Here is a 16556-nt window from a genome sequence, read left to right as displayed (position 1 = left end):
TATGGTCAATTAATTTATGACAAAGGAGGCAAGAATACACAATGGGGAAAGGACAGTCTTTTCAATAAATGGTGTTGGGAAAACTGGACAGACACAGAAAAAAAAATGAAACTAGACCACTACCTGACACTATATATAAAAATTAACTCAAAATGAATTAAAGACTTGAATGTAAGACCAGAACCATAAAACTCCTAGAATAAAACATAGGAGGTAAACTCCTTGACATTGTTGTTGGCAGTATTTTTTTTTAAGATTTATGTATTTAAGTAATCTCTACACACAATGTGGGACTCAAACTCATGACATGCTCTTCTGACTGAGCCAGTCAGGCACTCATGCAGTATTTTTTTTATAGGACTCCAAAGTCAATGGGAACAAATAAAAAAATAAATAAGGGATTAAAATCCAAAATATGTAAGCAACTCCTATAATTCAATAGTGAAAAACCAAATACACTGATTAAGAAATGGGCAAAGGACTTGAATATTTAGTCCAAAGAATCCAAATGATTAACAGGTACATGAGAAGATATCAACATCACTTATCAGGGAAATTAAAATCAAAATTACAATGAGATATCACCTCGTATCTGTTAGGATGGCCACTATAAATACAAAAAATATGTTTAAAAAATATAAAAGTGTTGGCAAGAATATGGAAATATTAGAACCCTGGAACACGTATAATGGGGATGTAACAATGTAGCCACTATGGAAAACAGTATGGAAATTTCTCAAATAATTAAAATTAGAACTACCATATGATCCAGCAAAGAAAATAAGTGAAATCGGTATCTTGAAAAGATCTCTGTACTCATCAAAAGATAAAATGAATGGTGGTTCCTAGGTGCTAAGATGAGAGGGAAATCAGGAGTTGCTTAATGGCTATAAAATTTCATTCATACAAGATGAAAAGTGCCAGAAATCAACATTGTACTTGTAGTTAATACTGTACTATACACTTAAAATCTGTTTGTTAAGAGGTGAGATCTCATGTTGTATGTTTTTACCACAATATTTTTTAAGATAACCATATAGAACAGAGCAGGTCTCTGCAAGCATATTGATTCATTCCTACTTTGAATAGAGAAATTATTATTATTATTATTATTATCTTCCAGCTACTACAGAGAAAAGAGATTTTTTTATAATTTTTTTTAAATACATATAATGTATTATTTGCCCCAGGGGTACAGGTCTGTGAATCGCCAGGTTTACACACTTCACAGCACTCACCACAACACATACCCTCCCCAATGTCCATCACCCAGCCACCCTCTCCTGGGCCCTCTCCCCCCAGCAACCCTCAGTTTGTTTTGTGAGATTAAGAGTCTCTATGGTTTATCTCCCTCCTGATCCCATCTTGTTTTATTTAGAGAAAAGAGATTATATTCAAGTCTTTAGAAAAGGTGGAATCAGGAGTGCCTAGGTGGCTTGGTCAGTTAAGTATCCTGTCTTCAGTACAGGTCATGACCCCAGGGCCCTGGGATCAAGCTCCACATCAGGCTCCCTGCTCAGTGAGGAGCCTGCTTCTCCCGCTCCCTCTGCTGCTCCTCCTGCTTGTGCTTTCTCTTGCTCTCTCTCTGCTCTCAGTTAAATAAATAAATAAACTCTTTAAAAAAAAGAAAAGGTGGAATCAAGAGAGACAGAGAAAGACACAGAGAGATTAAGATCTTGTTTACATCAAATACTTAATGGAGCAGCATGCAAAATCACCATGGAATATCAGAAAACATTTATGGATGGGTGTCAAAAAATTTAATAATAATTTACTATTTTAGGGATGCCTGGGTGGCTCAGTGGGTTAAAGCCTCTGCCTCTGACTCAGGTCATGATTCCAGGTTCTGAGATCAAGCTCCGCATCAGGCTCTCTGCTCAGGGGGGAGCCTGCTTCCCTTCCTCTTTCTCTGCCTGCCTCTCTGCCTACTTGTGATCTCTATCTGTCAAATAAATAATAAATAAAATCTTAAAAAAATAATTTACTATTTCATTTTATATATCAATCAATAAAACATGTATAGGCAATTAAGAACATCTTTAAAATACCTTTATTTTCTTTTAAAGATTTTATTTATTTGAGAGAGAGAGTGAGAGAGAGAGCATGAGAGGGATGAGGGTCAGAGGGAGAAGCAGACTCCTGCTGAGCAGGAAGTCTGATACAGGACTTGATCCCAGGACTCTGGGATCATGACCAGGACCGAAGGCAGTCACTTAACTAACTGAGCCACCCACATGCCCTTAAAATACTTTTAAAATACATAAAAACAGTGCTGTTTAAGGTAGCATAAGAAGCCACTTTTGAATGAAGAAAGAGGGTAAAGATACCTGACATTATGTATCTTAAAACAATCATCAACAGAAGAAAATTTAAGGGGCGCCTGGGTGGCTCAGTGGGTTAAGCCACTGCCTTCGGCTCAGGTCATGATCTCAGGGTCCTGGGATCGAGCCCCACATCGGGCTCTCTGCTCAGCCGGGAACCTGCTTTCCCCTCTCTCTCTGCCTGCCTCTCTGCCTACTTGTGATCTCTCTCTCTGTCACATAAAAAAATTAAATTAAATTAAAAAAAAATAGAAGAAAATTTAAGAGAAAATGATGCGGTATCTTTGGATGATGATACCATTAAAAAGACATAAAATCAAACTCTAGGCTAATCTTATAGTCCAATGGCAATGACCTTTTTTTTTTTCTTTTTTGGTGTTATCTGGATTTCCATTAAAGGTCCCCCCACAACCCACAATGTGGTATTTCAAATGTATTTCAACATATGCTCCTGACAGCTATAGTTGAAAAACATCTACAACTATTGCTTGCACTGCTGGCCTTCCCTTGTTGAATTAATGTTTTTAAAAAAAAGTTTAGACTAAGAAACCATTCATGTTGAAAATGTGAAATGTCTTCTTTAATGGATAATTAAGCATCACCACATCAATGTAAAGTGTATACGTTTTTTAATGTAAACTTTTAAGTAGGATTTAAACCAGACTTGCAGACAGATTCAAAATAGGAGGCAGGATGGGGAAAAAATGCACAGAATTTTTTTCCTCTGCCTAATAAAAAATCTTTTTGTTTTATTTTAGAATAATGATTAGCCCTTAAAGTGATACAGGTACCGGAGCAATTGATACCATTTTATAAATTTTATCATTACATTCTTTATTCCACATGTATGCCTCATTTGAGTTAATAATAAATGCTGGGTAGAATTCTGTCAATCTAGTAAGTATTTGTTAAGTCAGCCCCATTATGAAGATGTAAGAGAGCAGGAAGGATAACACCTCTATTAAAGTATCTAGGAACTAGTGCGATGTGTCATACAAAGGATCATGAAACTAAATGGTCCCAATCATGAGTGGGCCAAAAATTACACTATTTTTATATCAATTGTTCTGAGATATAATTTGGCTGTTTTTAATTCACATGAAAAATAGACCTCAAAAATAGGTGACTTTTTTTTTAAGTCCCCAGGAGATTTTTTTTTTGCCAATTTTAAACACAGTATTATTTAAGACATTGCATATTCTACTTAACAATACAGTGCTTATAAAGTGCAATGTTTATTTCCTTTCCCTGTGCACATATTCCATATTCAAGGATCAAGAATGCCCAGGTTTTTGCTATAGCTGCTCAATGTTACAACTGCCATGGAATTTGCTACAAATTTGGGTCCTTTGAATATTGTGTGTGGAACAATGCTAGACCTATTCATTCTCAGGTTGGTTTAATCAACCTCTTCAATGGTGGGCCCAGAGGAGTCACCACCAGAGGGAGGAGCTCCACCACCAGGGAAGCCTCCAGGCATTCCTCCTGGCATGCCCCCTGCACTGTGGAACAGCTTGGTGATGATGGGGTTGCAGACTCTCCAGCTCTTTCTGCTGGTGTTCAAATTCTTCCTTCTCTGCAGTCTGGTTCATATCAAGCCAGCTGATGATTTCATTGCATTTGTCAAGAATCTTCTGTTTGTCTTCATCATTTATCTTGCCCTGAAGTTTTTCATCTTCAACAGCTGCTTTCATGTTCAATGCGTAAGACTCAAGTGAATTCTTGGAAGACACCTTGTCCTGCTATTTCTCATCTTCATCTTTGTACTTCTCAGCTTCCTGGACCATGCACTCAGTATCTTCCTTGCTCAAGCGGCCCTTGTCATTAGTGATGATCATCTAGCTCCCTTTTCCTGTGCTCTTATCCACAGCAAAGACACTGAGGATACCATTAGCATCAATATCAAAAGTGACCTCAATCTGAGGGACACCACGAGGGGCAGGAGGTATGTCTGTGAGTTCAAACTTTCCAAGTAGGTTGTTGTCCTTGGTCATGGCACACTTACCTTCACACACCTGAATAAGCACACCAGGCTGGTTGTTGGAGTAGTTAGTGAAGGTCTGTGTCTGTTTGGTAGGAATGGCAGTATCATGCTTGATGAGAACAGTCATGACTCCTCCAGCAGTTTCAATGCCAAGAGAAAGTGGAGTAACATCCAACAGCAGCAAATTTTGAACATTTTCAGATCTGTCTTCAGAAAGGATGGCTGCCTGGACAGCTGCACCATAAGCAACAGCCTCATCAGGGTTGATGCTCTTACTCAGTTCTTTTCCACTGAAGAAATCTTGGAGAAGTTTCTGAATCGTGGGTATATGGGTAGAACCACCCACCAGGACAGTATCATCGATCTGAGACTTGTCTAATTTGGCATCCCAAAGGGCTTTCTCTATAGGGTCCAGGGTGCCATGGAACAGGTCAGCATTTAATTCTTCAAACCGGGCATGAGTAACAAAGGTATAAAAGTCGATTCCTTCATACAAGAGAATCAATCTCAATACTGGCCTGGGTGCTGGAGGAAAGTGTACGCTTAGCATGTTCACAAGCAGTATGGAGACAACGAACTGCCCTCTTGTTTTCACTGATACCCTTCTTATCTTTGCGCTTGTACTCTGCAATAAAATGGCTGACCATTCAGTTGTCAAAATCTTCTCCACCTAAGTGGGTGTCTCCAGCTGTGGACTTAACCTCAAAGATCCCATCTTCAATAGTAAGGACTGACACATCAAAAGTACCACCTCCTAAGTCAAAGATCATCACATTCCTTTCAGCTCCAACTTTTTTTTCTAAGCCATAAGCAATAGCAGCAGCAGTTGGCTCACTGATGATTCCAAGTACACTGAGACCAGCAATAGTTCCAGCATCTTTGGTAGCCTGACGCTGAGAATCACTGAAGTACGCAGGTACTGTGGCAACTACATTGGTAACCGTCTTCCCAAGATAAGCCTCTGCGATTTCCTTCATTTTCGTCCAAACCAGAGAGGACACCTCCTCTGGATAGAAGCTTTTTGTCTCTCCCTTGTATTCTACTTGGACCTTGGGCCTGCCAGCATCATTCACCACTATGAAAGGCCAATGCTTTGTAGCAGATTGGACAACAGCATCATCAAATCTCCGTCTAATCAAGTGTTTGGCATCAAAAACTGTGTTGGTGGGGTTCATCGCAACTTGATTCTTTGCAGCATCAACAATCAATTGTTTGGTGTCTGTGGAGGCTACATAACTTGGGGTGGTTTGGTTTCCCTGATCATTGGCAATTATTTCCACTTTCCCGGGCTAGAAGACACCCACGCAGGAGTAGGTGGTGCCAAGATCAATGCCAACTGCAGGTCCCTTAGACATGGTTGCTTCTGTGTGGGCATGGCTCAGCTTGAGAAGAACACAGCTTTCCAAAGATCTAGGCCCGCATTCAATGAGTCCTCAGGAGATTTTTAATTATTGTTTTTCTATAACACCAAATCTCACTTTGTGATGGACAGTAGATGTAGGAGCAACCCAATCTGAGCGTCATGGGCCAGATTCTTCTAAGTGTCCTTACTGTGCTAATATGCTCTTGGGTAGGAAAGCCCATGATTTATAAAACCTTTAGCCCCACATCAAGTTTAATGAATTCCTAGCATCCTTTGTCCTCTACCTAGCATCTCTGACCTCTATTTAGGACTTTCTCCTTAGCACAGACACTGAACCTGGGTCCCAGACTATTTCTCAATTTCCTACACTATTGATTCCTCTTCAACACTGAAACGTATGTTGCTACACCAATGACATTAACCTCTACTCCCTGCCTTACTTAAAGTTGTCCACTGGTCTAGCTGGATTATTACTGACCTGGTTTCCTTCACCAATGATTCCATTACGTCTATACTTCTCCTTTCTTATTGCAAAAATTGTGTGTGTGTGTGTGTGTGTGTACATGCGCGTGCACGCACATACACAGGCACATTTTATTGGCTAACCAAAAATATGAATGCGTTTAATGTTAAAATAGCAAGTCCAGATTAAAAGAAACCAGAAGTCAGAAAACTAAGCAAAAACATATTGGATCATACATACATAGTTAGAACCTATATAATGTAATTTTTAACTTTTAATTCTTTACATTATAAGCCCTGTATGTTCTTGCTTGGATATCAGTGATACACTGCCATATTGGAAAACTGAGGATTTATCTGTAAAATTTCTTAAAAGTGAAAAGAAAATTCCCCAAATAGATTTTAGAATTCTTAATACTGAAATGAAAATCCACGATACAACTATTAGGTTTCTCTATAGAATAATCACTAAGCAGCCTGTAAAATTACATCTGTATTTATTCCAATGATACTTAGCAGTAATATAACAAACTAAGAGCTCTGTAATCTAATTTCATTTTCCATTTTTTCCAAGTTTCTCAATTACAACAACAGTAAATAATGGGGAAAATCAGCAACTAGGACGGATGCTACATAACTGCAATCGATAATTTCCTATACTCTGTGATCTGACTACTACTCTAAGGTGTTACCTACCTTTACCTTTACCTAGCCAGAAATACCCAACATTATTTCACTCAATAGTTAATAACATCAGAAGAATTACCTCCAGAAAGTCACTGTTACAATGTTTTCACACTGCCTAGGCTTTTCCAGTAAACTGTCTCCCATTTCTTCTAATTTGATTTTTTAAGATCTTACTTAATTGAGAGAGAGAACACAAGCTGAGGGAGGGCCAGAGGGAGAGAGAGAAGCAGACCCCTGCTAAGCAAGGAGCCTGACAGAGACTCAGAGCTCAGTTCCAGGAGCCAGGGATCATAATGTGAGCCACCCAGGTACCCCTCATTTGATTTTTAGACTAGTAAATCTGCACTCAAAAAGAAGCAGGTTAAGGATCTGACCTGAAAGAATGTTTTCAATCTAAGTGAATTTCATCAGGTGTGGAAATATTATAGTAAAATACTCCACCCTTGGGGCGCCTGGGTGGCTCAGTGGGTTAAAACCTCTGCCTTCACAAAGGAAACAAAAGCGAAAATGAACTTTTGGAACTTCATCAAGATCAAAAGCTTCTGCACAGCAAAGGAAACAGTCAACAAAACAAAGAGGCAACCCACGGAATGGGAGAAGATATTTGCAAATGACAGTACAGACAAAAGGTTGATATCCAGGATCTATAAAGAACTTCTCAAACTCAACACACAGAAAACAGATAATCATGTCAAAAAATGGGCAGAAGACATGAACATACACTTCTCCAATGAAGACATACAAATGGCTATCAGACACATGAAAAAATGTTCATCATCACTAGCCATCAGGGAGATTCAAATTAAAACCACATTGAGATACCACCTTACACCACTTAGAATGGCCAAAATTAGCAAGACAGGAAACAACATGTGTTGGAGAGGATGTGGAGAAAGGGGAACCCTCTTACACTGTTGGTGGGAATGCAAGTTGGTGCAGCCACTTCAACAGTGTGGAGATTGCTCAAGAAATTAAAAATAGAGCTTCCCTACGACCTTGCAATTGCACTACTGGGTATTCACCCCAAAGATACAGATGTAGTGAAAAGGAGGGCCATCTGTACCCCAATGTTTATAGCAGCCATGGCCATGGTCGCCAAACTGTGCAAAGAACCAAGATGCCCTTCAACGGACGAATGGATAAGGAAGATGTGGTCCATATACACTATGGAGTATTATGCCTCCATCAGAAAGGATGAATCCCCAACTTTTGTAGCAACATGGGTGGGACTGGAAGAGATTATGCTGAGTGAAATAAGTCAAGCAGAGAGCGTCAATTATCATATGGTTTCACTTATTTGTGGAGCCTAACAAATAGCATGGAGGACAAGGGAGAGGAGAAGGGAGTTGAGGGAAATTGGAAGGAGAGGTGAACCATGAGAGACTATGGACTCTGAAAAAACAATCTGAGGATTCTGAAGGGGCGGGGGTGGGAGGTTGGGGGAACCAGGTGGTGGGTATTGGAGAGGGCACGGATTGCATGGAGCACTGGGTGTGGTGAAAAAACAATGAATACTGTTACGCTGAAAAGAAAAAGAAAAAAAAAAGAGCAGGGCCCCAAACAAATTGATTTTCAATATACTATCAATGAATAGTTGTAAATTATAATTTTAAAAACAAACAAACAAAAAAAACCACAAAAAAAAAAAAACAAAAAAACAAAACAAAAAAAAACCTCTGCCTTCAGCTTGGGTCATGATCCCAGGGTCCTGGGATCGAGCCCCACATTGGGCTCTCTGCTCAACAGGGAGCCTGCTTCCCCCTCTCTCTGCCTGCCTCTCTGCCTACTTGTGATCTCTGGCTCTGTCAAATAAATAAATAAAATCTTTAAAAAAAATACTCTACCCTCAATGACTATAGGCAACATGGAACTCCAGTGATAGCACTGGCAATAAAACAAGTCCAGGCAAAACATTTCCTCAGCATAGACTAAGTTTTCCCTAGCAGGGTTCTCTGATGTTACCAAAGGCAGAAAATATCAATGTATCATGTTTTTCTTTAGCTTTGATCTACTAAGTAATTCAGGTACCAAATCCCTTCAGGAATGAAGTGAGAAATAAAAACCCAACAAATAAACACGATACAAGATGTGTATTTGACTAATTCCCTTACCTTATTTTTTTTTATAATTTTTTTTAATTTATTTATTTGACAGACAGAGATCACAAGCAGGCAGAGAGGCAGGCAGAGAGAGAGGAGGAAGCAGGCTCCTTGCCGAGCAGAGAGCCTGATGCAGGGCTCGATCCCAGGACCCTGAGATCATGACCTGAGCCGAAGGCAGCGGCTTAACCCACTGAGCCACCCAGGCACCCCTCCCTTACCTTATTTCTGTCTGTACTCAAATGTCACTACAAGGCCCATTCTGAGCACCCTATTTCAAATTGCAACTCTCATCCCTGGTACTCCCTACTCTACTTCAGTTATTTTCACCATAGCCTTTACACCTGAGATTTCATCTAGCTAGCTAGTGATGTGTATATATGTGTGTATAAGTCTTTGTGTATGTGTGTGTGTGTGTGTGTGTGTGTGTGTGTGTGGATATGGATATATATGCATGTATTTTTTTCTTTCTTCACTATACTGTATGCATAAGCTGCTACAACAATGCCTGGAACAAAGAAGACACCCAAATATGTTATTTTAACTATATTCAACTCTATTATGTTCCCATGATTATCATCAAGGAATCTACTTCAGTGTTGCCTACATTTTGGCAGTATGTCAGGGTTATTAAAGAATTTCAGTGACTCTCCTCATTTCCTGTAAGATTAAGGGTTTCCACATTTGAAAATGAAACTCTAATAAATTATATGCTTTTCTCAAAAGTTTTAAATTAATCCCATTTAGATTCAGAAGATATCAGTGCTTCCCTGCAAAGACATGCTTTTTCTTACTACCCAGAAGCAATTCCTTTTTCAAGATGATAGTTATCATTTATTTATGCTGAATAAATTATTTTCAAATTTTAGCATATATTTGTAGCTTTATTTCTAAGGCACCAGAAAGAAGTGAACTATGATCATTGTTCAATTAGAATGATAAAGCACTACTTCTGTACTGCTTTCCAAAATTAACTTGCTTAACTATCCCAAATTATGACTGAAAAATGATTTATATTTGGTGAACAAATATTAACAATATTTCATATTATTTTGAATACAGCTACAAATTTCATTCCTAACATGAGTTTTATAAAACTTTTATTCCTTCCCTTACCTTCCATTTAACCAAGAAGAGAAATTACTCTATTACTTGCTATTTATCAAAGCTTAACTAAACACTTCTTTCCACTATATGTATTTGCTAAATGGATATGAAAGAATAGGAGATTTTGGGGGGTTGGAAAGAAGAGAGAATAAAGTGTAAATATTATGAGTTTCACTTTAGATAATTAAATTTGAAAAGATGAGATGAAATAGTGATACTTTCTAGGTATCTGGAAAATAAGACCAGAAGGAGATGAGAAGTCTAGATCAATAAGAGCACCTACATAAGGTTGATAATATGAATTCAACATGGCAAGCAAATTTTAGCAGGAAAACAGGGCCTCAAATAAAAACTCAGACTTAGGCAAAATTATTGGGGCAGGAAGATGGAAAACTAGGAAATAGAAGCCGGGTACCGATAAGTAAAAAGCACAAGAGTTTCAAAGAATGGGTAGTGGATGGTATCAAATGCCAAGGAGTTTGAAGAAGATGACATCTGAAAAAAATTCTTCACATTTGGACTCCAAGATAAAGGTAAAAGATACCCTTGGAAAAGGTTATTAATTAGAGTACATGTGCAGAAATTATGTTATCTAGTATTGAAGTATTTTCCTTTGTTCTACATGGCTATACTGATAATATTATTAGACATTATATGGTATGTGCTAGATGACTGGTTTGTGCAAGCACACCCTGAATGCCCCTGTTAATCACTATCTTGAGAATACACAGATCCTATCCTCCCTCTATATTCCCATTCAATAGGATATGAAAAGAAACATGTTGTTCAATGTTCAGGGTCAAGGGCTCTGGGTGTGGCAAATGTCTGGATGGCAGGCCTTAATCTCCTTGGAACACTGGCCACACAGGAGGGAAAAGGCTGCAGACAGTTGCTAGGCTATTTGCTATACTATAAAAGTTTGCCACATGTAGGTTCCAGCAGTAGATGCTTTGTTGTCTACCACTCCAGAACTCCCTGTAAGAAGGTTCCCTCAATAAAACTAACCCTCGATCTCTGTCTCCAGGTAATTTCTTTGGTCTTGCTTGGTCAACACCTACCCTCCTTGGCTTAGAGTTGGCCAAAGTATGGCAACATAGACATTGGTTGAGAATAAAAGTCAGTCCAATACATAAAATAAATAATGTATGCTGTGGAGCTCTGTTAGCATATTAGAATTAAGGAAAAAAATTAGCTAAGTTAGAGGCTACCGTATCAAATTTTCTATAGGGAGTGTTTTTTTTTTTTTAAAGATTTTATTTATTTATTTGACAGAGAGAGATCACAATTAGACAGAGAGGCAGGCAAAGAGAGAGAGAGAGAGAGGGAAGCAGGCTCCCTGCCAAGCAGAGAGCCTGATGCGGGACTCGATCCCAGGACCCCGAGATCATGACCTGAGCCAAAGGCAGCGGCTTAACCCACTGAGCCACCCAGGCGCCCCTCTATAGGGAGTTTTTGATTAAATATAAATTGATACATTAGATTAAATATAAATTGATACATTAAGTCTCTAATATTTTAATTCTTAAAATGAAAATATCACATATTAAGTTTAACTTAAATTAGTAAAGAAAATATCTTTTAAAAAGACTGATAATTGATGATGAGTTTAACTACTGTTAGAGGTATAAATTAATCATTACTTTAGAAAACCATTTGGCGTTATTGCTGTAGGGGAATCTATGTATGTAAATTATGATGCGGTAATTCCATATACCAAATAGAAATGCATGCATAAGTATACAAAAACAAACATACAACAGTATTCATAACAAAACCACAAATGTCTGGCAAAATTTGAATTAAGTAAGTTAATTTTGATATATTCATATAATGGAATACTATAGAGCAGGGGTTGGCAAACTACGGCCCATGGGCCAAATCTAGCCAGCAGCCTGTTTTTACAAATAAAGTTTTATCTGAATACAAGCATACTCACTTATTTACAGATTTTCTATGGTTGCTTTTGCATTATAAAAGTCAAACTGAGTGGCTGTGACAGGTTGTGTAAAATGGGCAAAGCCCAAAATATCTACTCTGCCCCTCTACAGTAGATGTTGCTGACCCTGGCTATAGAATAAAATGACAAACTACATTTACATTCAAAATTGTAAATGACTGGGAAACCTGGGTGGCTCAGTCAGTTAAGCATTTTTTGCCTTTGGCTCAGGTTATGATCCCAGGGTCCTGGAATGGAGCCCTGTGTCGGTCTCCCTGCTCATTGGGGAGTCTGCTTTTCCCTCTCCCTCTCCATCTATACTCTCTTTCTCTCAAATAAATAAATACATCTTTAAAAAAATTGTGAATGATGGGGCGCCTGGGTGGCTCAGTGGGTTAAAGCCTCTGCCTTCAGCTCAGGTCATGATCCCAGGGTCCTAGGATCGAGCCCCACATCGGGCTCTCTGCTCAGCAGGGAGCCTGCTTCCTCCTCTCTCTGACTGCCTCTCTGCCTGCTTGTAATCTCTGTCTGTCAAATAAATAAATAAAATCTTTAAAAAAAAAATTGTGAATGACTCTCACAAACATGGAGCTGAAGAAAAGAGGACAGATACAGAAAAGTAGATAGCGTAATTCATATAAAGTTCAAAACCAGGCAGTACTAAACTATAGTGTTCCAAGTCATAATAGTAGTTGCCTTTGGGGAAGAGGAAGGCAATACGAATTGGGAAGAACTGGTAATGTTCTATTTTTTGAATTGAGTGTTCATTACATGGGAGAATTCACTAATTCGTTGAACTGTATGTTTATGATTTGTGCATTTTTCTGTGTTACATATTCCTTCAATAAATGCATTTTTTAAAAGTAGAAGGATTATATGCCAATTTATTAATAATAGTTACCCTTAGAGTATAGGATGGAAAGAATGAGACATTATAATGTATGTACTTCCGTATCTTTTTACCTTTTTTTAAAGATTTTATTTATTTATTTCAGAGAACAAAAGAGAGAATGAGAGAGAGATCGCAAGCAGGGGGGAGAGGAAGAGGGAGAAGCAGACTCCCCACTGAGCAGGGAGCCTGATAAAGGACCCGATCCCAGGACCCTGGGATCATGACCTGACCCAAAAGCAGACACTTAACTGACTGAGCCACCCAGGTGCCCTCTTTTTAACTTTTTGAACAAGCTTATTACTTTAAAAATATGAAAACAAAGTAATAAAATGATATGTATTAAATATCTTTACCATGTCATGGTTCTATATTTTTATCAACAGGATTTAATACACTGTGGGCACTCAAGTGGTAACAGGAGGTCAGAACTAAATGCTCACATCACTCAACATCTCTGTTTTGTGAACCACTAATACAAAATATATTTTATACCTGTTAACACCTTATGCTTTATCTAGGAGTTTCATAATCATGTGAAACCTTCTCACATATTTTTAAAATATGATCTTAATTATTTTTGTCAGATTAGAAACTGCTCCCTTATCTTTAGTAATACTGTCCATTTAATATGATGGTCTTAACTGACCCCTTAAGCTAATTCTCTTCCTTTTCAAAGAGATAAAAGACTTCAGGCATTGAAAGTGACATTTAAAAATGCTCCTAGCAAATACCAATTGTTGCTTAAAGTAAAGATTTAAGAAAAGAAGTATTTCTGCATGATTTAATGACTGTTTGCTGTAGCAAAGTTCTTTTGTCTGGTCTCTAATACAATCCTCTACACTGTCTTGTTCCATATGCAACAAAACAATGATGTAGTTTTTGACAAAGAGCCCATCTCCCTATTGAGGTGGCATTACAGGATAATAGCTGCCTAAGCTATACAATTCAAAGAGATATATTTTAATATTAAAGTATCCGTTAATCAGTTTTTAAAGCTACAATGTTCAAAACTCAGAACAATATGTAAAACGTTCCTTTACCAAAGGGAGTGACTAATCTTCTGTACAGCTTTGATAAGTTACAAGAAATAGGTTTATCTCTGAAGACTGGTTATGATTAATATGCAGTTCATAAAGCTCCTTAGCTCTATGGTCTCTCTCTAACTGAATCTAATAAAGATAGGTCACGCATTTTTCATATTCCTTTTTCACTGATGACAGATCTCTAATAGGATTTATACGCATTTGATATTAATTGTATCAGAGACTGCACCAACTGCAATAACCCTCCATTTCTTTGCCTTTTAAAAGCTATACATAAATTAAAAGCTTCCATTTCTGATTGAATGCAACTCTCACTGGCTATCAACCATGTTAAGGATAGAAGGTAGAAAAAGATTAAGAACCACCTCACTTAGTTCACTGAAATACCAAAAGATACCAAAGGCTATAAACCCAGGTTTGAGAGCTGTTTTAGCTATCTTCTCCCTTATGTCAGAAGAGCTCAAGTATATAACATCAGTAAAAAGCTTGCACTCTGAATTGGAAAGGAAAGGACATGGTTTTAATAACCAACTCACAGAGGGGTGCTGGCAGTAACCCATCGTTTTGATGAAATATTGCTTTTCTAACCATCTACAGAGACCACACAGGAGATGTAAAAATGAGATAGTGCTACCTACAATGAAAAAAACAAGTGTCCTGGGGACTCAATCTAAAATAGTCCTTAATTTCAGCTCTAAACTCAAAAGTGGCTTCACTTGTGTCTGGGGAAAAAGAAATGTATCTTGCAAGACAATTCAAATTATAATTGCAGTTAAGAGAAGTGGACAATTCTATTTTCATATCCTATATTCTACACGATGACATAAATAGTGAAAAATTTCTTCTGCAAAAGAGCTTAGCAAGGAATTTGGGAAACTAATGAAACATTGCTTTATGCTCTATCAAAACACTTGGCTATTAGTGAATAAAATCCAACTGAAAAAAAAGTAGGTCACAACTGTAATGATTTTCTTTAGTTGAAACAGACTACATACAATAATTTAAAAAACAACCCGTAAAGACCTCTGTATGACTGATTAAACTTACAGGATTACCTCACTGTTTTATAGATAGATAGACACATACATATATTTTATAATAATATATAATTTATAATGATATAATTTTTGTCCTTCAATTAAGAAAGGTTACTTTTTAAGTGAAACACACCAAAAAAATCAGCCAAGATAGAGAGACTTCATTGAGTATTCAGACCAGAAGAAGGCCACACTTTAGAAATAGGACTAGACTAGCGCTAGAAGAAATGCTACTTTAAAGTCATACAAAAATGCTTAAATACAAGTATAGAATTGATCAAGCTGATCTACATATAAATTAACTACCAGAAAAAAGCCTAAGTTTTTTTAAATAACCATATTACAATATTCAATAATGTCACATTCAATATCTACCATCAGTCCAAAGTTACTAGTGAATCAAAGAAGCAAGGAAATATGACTTATAAACAGGAGAAAAACTACCCACTTGAAACAAATCCAGAAGTGACAGAGATGGTGGAAATAGCAGGCAAAGATTTTAAACAGATATTATTAGGATATTCAACATTTAAAGAAAACATGAACACAATAAAAGAAATGGAAATATTAAAGAAAAAAACAGAGCTCTCAAGCTGAAAAATACTATACATGAAACGAAAATTTCATTGTATGGTGTTAACAGATTAGACACTGATAAAAAAAAAACAAGTGAAACAGAAATAATGGCAACAGGAACATAAATCTGAAGAAAAGAAAGGAAAAAAATGGTTTAAAAAATTATCAGAGAACTTTAATGATATATGGGACAATAAAAAGTTGATCTAATATAGAAGAAATTTCCAAAATGGTGAAGAGATAAATCAAAAGAAATATTTCAATAAATGATGATCCACAATTTCCCAAATTTGATGAAAAATATTGATTTATAAATGTAAGAATCTTAATGAACCCCAAACAAGATGAACATAAAATAACCCTGAGGTACATCATAATTATACTGTTGAAAACCAGTGATAAAGAATTAAATCCTAATAGTAGCCAGAGAAAAAGATACGTTACACAAAGGGGAACAGAGTTTATTAAAGATTTTATTTTGGTTTATTTTTAGAGAGAGAAAGAGAGCACACATGAGCAGAAAGGGGCAGAGAGAGAGGGAGAATCCCAAGCAGACAATGGACTAAGCACAGAGCCCAGTGCAGGGCTTGTTCCCAGGACCCTGAGATCAGGACCTAAGCCAAAACCAAGAGTCAGACGTTTAACCAACTGCACCACCCAGGAACCCAAAGGGGAACAGAGTTTAAAATGATTGTTGACTTCTTATCAGAAACAATGGAAGCCATAAGAGAATATTTAAACTGCGAAAAGGAAATCAGAAAAAAAAACTGTCATTTTAGAATTCTGTATCACATAAAATATCCTTCAAAAATGAAGATAAAAAACACAGACAAACAATCTGAAATAATCAATTGAAGAAAACCTGTACTACAACAAATGTTTAAGGTAACTCTTCAGGCTAAAGGAAATTGATATGAGATAGAAATTCAGATATAGGGTGCCTGGGTGGCTCGGTGGGTTAAAGCCTCTGCCTTCAGCTCAGGTCATGATCCCAGGGTCCTGGGATCGAGTCCCGCATCGGGCTCTCTGCTCAGCAGGGAGCCTGCTTT

General features: G+C 37.5%; 1 protein-coding gene and 1 pseudogene across 2 annotated transcripts in view; both read right to left on the bottom strand.

The window, feature by feature from the left end:
- LOC111159173 (diaphanous related formin 2) overlaps positions 1-16556 on the bottom strand; it is a 1005724-nt gene that overhangs the window by 866793 nt on the left and 122375 nt on the right. The window lies entirely within an intron of this gene.
- Positions 3721-5660, bottom strand: LOC111159175 (annotated as a pseudogene).

Source organism: Enhydra lutris, unplaced genomic scaffold, assembly GCF_002288905.1.
Source record: "Enhydra lutris kenyoni isolate GAN:26980312 unplaced genomic scaffold, ASM228890v2 scaffoldscaffold67, whole genome shotgun sequence".
Taxonomy (NCBI): Eukaryota; Metazoa; Chordata; class Mammalia; order Carnivora; family Mustelidae; genus Enhydra; species Enhydra lutris.
Note: the sequence above shows the minus strand (reverse complement) of the source record. Positions and strands in the feature narration are given on the sequence as shown.